This window comes from Pholis gunnellus (assembly GCF_910591455.1).
Source record: "Pholis gunnellus genome assembly, chromosome: 7".
In the NCBI taxonomy this organism is placed as follows: domain Eukaryota; kingdom Metazoa; phylum Chordata; class Actinopteri; order Perciformes; family Pholidae; genus Pholis; species Pholis gunnellus.
In genome coordinates, this window is record NC_136533.1 from 5,614,875 (window position 1) to 5,620,976 (window position 6,102).

Below are 6,102 nucleotides of genomic sequence, written 5' to 3' on the forward strand. Positions count from 1 at the left end.
CAAAGTTCCCGCGGCCGCTACGCCTCGGCTATACTTTCAGCAAAGGACATGAGCTGACCTGAAATGGTGATCTCAAAGCTCCTCAAAGTTTTCCATCTTCTGTGCCCGACCGCATCCGCGTAGTTTGAAAATATTAGATCTGCCCTGACAGGAACAAAACCTGCCACACGAAAAAACACCGCGAAGGGCCATGGTGACCCTGGTGACCATGGTGACCCTCGCAGAGGCGGCAAGCATAAATCTGGCTTTTACGCAAAGTAGAACCGCGGCTTCAGACTGCGCGTTGTGTGGCAACTGAGAACTGATCTGATTGGCCCTTGGCGGCTCACTTGTGCATCTTTTTTTACTTTCCTCTTAATCTGCTTGTAGGAAGGTTACTCGCTCTTTCTTCCTCTGCTGAGCTGGAGGTGGGTTTTTTTCTACTACCGAAAGCTTGAAGAGAATTGGCTACAAAAGAACCCATTCACACAGGTTGTGCACATTGACTATATTCCATTTACTTAGAAATCTAGGTTTTGACTCTTCCATTTTGACAAATAATTTAGCTTTTGTTTTATTTAAACAGTGTTTCTGTGCTGCTCGGGGGCTAATTTACTGTTTTCGGTGCATGAGCCAGGCAGTGCACTGCTTCCATACAAATCTTTCAACTGGAAAACCATTGGGCAACTTATTCAAGACACTTCCTCGGTGCAGGTGCACGACACATGAGTGTATGATCCGGGCCAACACAGCCACAGCTTCACTGCAGCGAAATGTGTTGCAGCCTCACCCTTGGCGTGGACTCCAGTCTTGTCCTCGGGGTGAATATGGTGAGACATCAAAAACAAAAAGCAAATCTGTCTCTGTCCTTCACGGCTGCCAGGGATTAAAAGGTTGTCCTTTCAACACTCGGCCTTTCGCGAGGACCAACACAGCGGCACGGCGACTGTTCCCATTCCTCACCGCCAAGGCTGCAGGGACGCGTCTATACCGCCCCTGCTTTTTGACCTGGTATCCCCTGAAAGAATGAGTTTCCTCCTGAGTGCACCACAATGCTCCGGGAAGCAAGGGCCAGGGCGCGCGCATGCTGTGATGTTAATTTAATGACAAGCTGCTGTTCAGATGGCAGGTCCAAACAGCTGAATAAAGGGATTGTTGTGTTTATGCTCCATTTTGTCGGGGAAGGGGCCCCTCCGCCTGTCTTACTGCTCTCTTCTGGCCACCAAACAGTGGAGCCTCTGTGAGTACAGTGGAGCGCAACGCCGCTTCCTAAAGTCAAGCCAAACAAAAGTGTCCCTCCTCGTCTCCACTTGGCGTCCCAGTTTAGCTCCTCCTAGGGCCTAAGTGGGTTTTGGAGTTTGGGACGCTGACGAAAAAAGAGCCCATTAAGTTTCCTGCAAAATAAGACTTGGACTAATTAGTGCATTCCAGTCTTAAACAACTTGGTTCTTATTTTCATTGCTTTGGTCACACCTCCTATTGTTAATAACATTTATATGCACCAAGTTACACGTTGAGATGTGGGAACGCTGCAACAACGTTAAAAAACAGGTTCGCTGGAGAAAGAAACACAAGTAGTCCGATGATCGGGAATGTTTTAAACAAATGAATTTAGAAGAGAAAAATTAAGACAAAAAGTAAAAAACACAAACTCGTAAGTCATCATTACCATCACATACTACATTATTATGAAGATGATAAACACTTGCCAATGACATTTTTCACAACCTGGCGACCCAAAATGTGTTTTTATCAATTGCTTATAACTAGCCTAAAAATTGAACAATTGCTACCATTACTAAACGAGGTATTAAACAGAAATAAACCCATAAGTCAGGACTTACAAGCCTTTCATGAACGATGCATTATTAGAAAGTGTTACTAAAATGGTGATACTAGCTATGGCCTGTCATTAAGCTGCTAAAGTTCTACAGGACGAGCCTAAAATAATGTCAGAAAATGCTAATCAGTGCATTTGTATTTAAGATGGTGCTGACTAACCCTCCACTCCGGTGCAGCACATTAACGTACATGTATTGCACATGAACACCAAGGGACGATGGAAAAGGTCAAGTTCAGCCAAGTGTGTGTGTGTGTGTGTGTGTGTGTACCCAGCATGCTTTGTGCCTCTGACGTCCCCAATGACTTTCATCTGGTGATATATTTAGTCAGGCTTAGGTCTCAATAAATGCTTTCTGAAGGGGTGACACGCACATATTCAGAGCACTCTGGTCCCTCTGTCAAATGTCTGCTAAGAGGAGAGGAGAGGAGGAAGAAGATGAAGAAAAGAATGATGAAGACAAAGAAAAAAACATTTACATTTAAGGCACCTGAGTAATATTCTTACACAGAGCAACTTTTGAGTGTATTACATGGCAAAACACAGATTATTATTTTTGCATGTTTTAGCCTATTAACTTTTATGTTCACATATTTTAGATCATCTTTCCCATATCTGTGGTAAATAATCTAAATGCAAGGTCCACCTTTTCTGTGGGTTTTAGTTGGATTCCTCAGATTTGTTTCAGCAGGGAATGACGACAAACCTGCAGAAACTTGCTATAAATAGTTAATTCTCTAACATTTCGCTGCCTTTACTTTTTGTCACGCAATGCATGCATGGGGGTGCATTCAGGGACAATCCACAATTCAGAGGTGCAGCCAAACGGGGAACAGTGATCACGGCACACACAGTCAGTGTTTGCTTATTGTTTGTCCTCTGGTTCTGTATTCCATTAGCTATGCAATGCTTTTAACTTGAAGACTTTGAAATCATAGATTGCAAAGCACATTTCTTTCCCACCCAGAAATTCCCTGTCCCTCCCGGGATTCAAACTACCATCCTTCATGTTAAAAGGCTCGCCCAGAATATCTCCAGATCTAGTGGTGGTCTCTAGAGATATCTGACCACACATTCAATTTTGGTTTTATGTGCTCAGGTTTTGCTGATAATATTTCTGTAGCCAAAACAATACAATAGAGGCGAACAAAATGTCACTGGTGGTGCAAAAAGAGTTGGAAAACAGCCACATCTTTGCTGAAACCGTGTCCTTGTTTTAAACAATATTGTTATTTATGACAATTTGTTACAAGCAGTGAGAACAAACGAGATCATGGTCAACGTGTCAGCAGTCGTAGAGGCCGACAGAGGTTGTAAATCTCTGCGGTGATGCTGTTGTTTGTTATCGATTGTGATACAAAACACATGTGATTTAGATTTAAATGTCAGTAATTTGGACAGAGCCACAGTAAAAAAAACAGCATTGTTAATAAATCTAAACATGATAAGAGTTTTAATGTGATTTGAAACACATGTCCCAATTGGTAATGTTCATGAGATAATACTTTCATCGTGTGAGAAGAACACTAAGTTGACAGTAATTTAAAAAATTGACAAAAAATCAACATCAAAGCTGAAATTCTCGAACTTTGGATGCAAGTACAGACTTCCAGATAACTGCTAGAGTCAGTTAGTCCTCTGCTTTCCACAGTGATGGATATAAACACTAGTGGATTGATTGTGCTTTAGATGTTGTGTACTCAAATGATAAGCAGGCTTTGCTGTTGGCTGAACAACGCAAGACCAAGACTGAAAGTCTACAGCAGCTCTGTGAGGCATTAGGCTTCTTCGGCACAGCAGCACTTTGAGTTAAATACTAACATCAGCAGGCTAACTTCGCTCCTAATGACAATGTTAACATGCTGATGTTCAGCAGGTAAGTCATACTCACATTTGCCTCCTGATTGGGTCTCATCAGTCCCGGCATGTCCTTCCCTGATTCGCCCCGCCCCTATCCCATGACCCTTTTCCTGAAGAAAACAATCACCAAAGTTGTTTTTCCTGCAGTTGGCATGAACGTATGAACCAAATTTCGTGGCAATCCATGCAACAGTTGTTCAGACATTTAGAAGTGAACCTCATGGTGGCGCCAGAGGAAAAGTCAGAGGATTACCAAAGTCATTCTGATTCATCCTCTGGGAACCATGAATGTGTGTACACCAAATTCCCTGACAATCCATCCAATAGTTGTCGAGACATTTCAGTCTGGACCAAAGTGGTGTACCGACACCACCATTTCCATCTCTAAAGCCATATGGTGCATTGTGTTCTCTATTTTCTGAACACTACATTCAGAGCGCGGTGGACTACGATAAGTTACGTTCTTGTGTTTGACGACTCTGCATGTAAATTGTCCATCTAAAGGTTAAAACAGTTGGTGGAGGGGTTTTTTTTCTGGTCCGTTCAAGTTGCTGAAACTGTTCCGCACAGCAGCTTGCAGCGGTTATGTAAGAGTGCCAGACTTCACTAATCCTTTTATAGGGGGGAGAGGAGCCTGCAGGGTTTCTCTTCATCAAGACAAATCAGCCTGTAACGCAGAGACACACTGCCTCTGGATGGATAGAAATCACCCGTGAAGCTGTGAGACAGATGAGCAGTGGAAAAAAAAAAGAAAAGATGAGCGCTTTGTAATATTTATAGCTGCTCCAATTCATGCTTCTTATCCTTCTAATCTGCCGGTCTTCAAACCTTATAACCCATTCCAAAAATACATCATTTTGTGTAATCTGCCCTTATTTAGCAGCGCTACTGAAGTCATGTGCACACAGACTGAGCAGCTGCCATCATCCCAATGCTGTCACCTTTCTTATCGTGGTTGCCAAGATTGTCTTCAGGAAGTACTCTTCTGTAAAAGAGTGGAAGCTTGTTGAATTTTGAAATACAGCTAACACTGTAAAAAAAAGAAAAGAACACGCCTCCCCACACACAAGAAAGAAGAACAGAAATCTACGTGGTCAGCCTCAGTGAGTTAATTGCTTTGCATTGTGGGTGCCAGGGCCTCCAAGCTCGAGGGACAATACCAGCTCTGTAGTCGTGACAATAGCTCTGCTCTCCGAGTCAGAAGTTGCGGAAGCGCCGACATTAGGCAGCTGAAAGCTGTTGAAAGTTCAGGAGTGTATACACTCCAAGGAAGAAATCACGCAGAAGAGCTTTCGGGGGGGGAAAAAAAAACTAACAAAACCTCCCCCTCAGCCGGTGCTGCCTTTGAGGAACTCATTGTTAGTGCTGCCAGTGGGAGGCATGGAGGGCTCTGCTGGCATGTGTCGGCCTCACTCCTCGTCAGGGCCTCAGCACCGTGACGGCCAAGTCGGTAAAGGGTGTGTGTGTGTGTTTTGTTAAGGGGCTGAAAGCTGCAGGTACTGTAAAGGAGGTGACGTTTGGGTTTGGGGACATGTTCAGTCTCTTCACTGTACAATATGTGGGACCACCCATAGAGGCCTGACTAGAGGCCAGTTTCCCAGCAGATCTGAATCTCACGCAAAGCTGCCAAAAGATATCTGTCATGTCTCATCTCTCATGTCACTAATAACAAAGTGAGACATTTAAATATTCATTATTGTTTGAGAATAAGGAGTTTGGTTTGTTTTACACATAACGTTATGATCATTTCTAAGTATATAGTTTCGTTGACTCTTCAGAGCCCTTTGACTTACGTATGGCTGACTGACTTTTAAATCTGGTGACTTTGGACAGTTTCTGAACAAGTGCAACGTGTATTTAGTAAAAGTAAATCCAAGCAGAAAATCTATATTTTATAAAATGATTACCCAAATCAATTCAGATTAAAATTAGTTTCTCCTTTTTAAATGTGAGGATTTGCCGTTTATCCGTTTCATTTAATGAAAAGATTTCTTTTGAAAGACTAACTAATAACCTGTAATCAAGTCATTAGATGTGTTTAATTCATCATGAAGGAAGCTTAATATTCATATATGTGAAAAACAGTGAGTACAATGCAGGGAGCCGTTTGTGCTGGTGGACAGATGGAGGACGCCCTCTGCAGGATCCTAAAGGGATTACTTCATTTGATCTTTTCGCGAAAGACCACCTCTGTACTGTAATTCTTTTTTTATTATCCTCTGTCTCCACACGTCTTCACAGATTTTGTTAATTAAATCATTGTTCAACAACAATTATGATGGAAAACCAGTATGAACAATAATGGACTAGAATTATTCATTATTATAATTACATTTTTCAGCATTTCCAAGCAGTATATATATAAATATATGTATGTATAAACATATATAAATATATATGATAATTCTAAATGATATAATTAA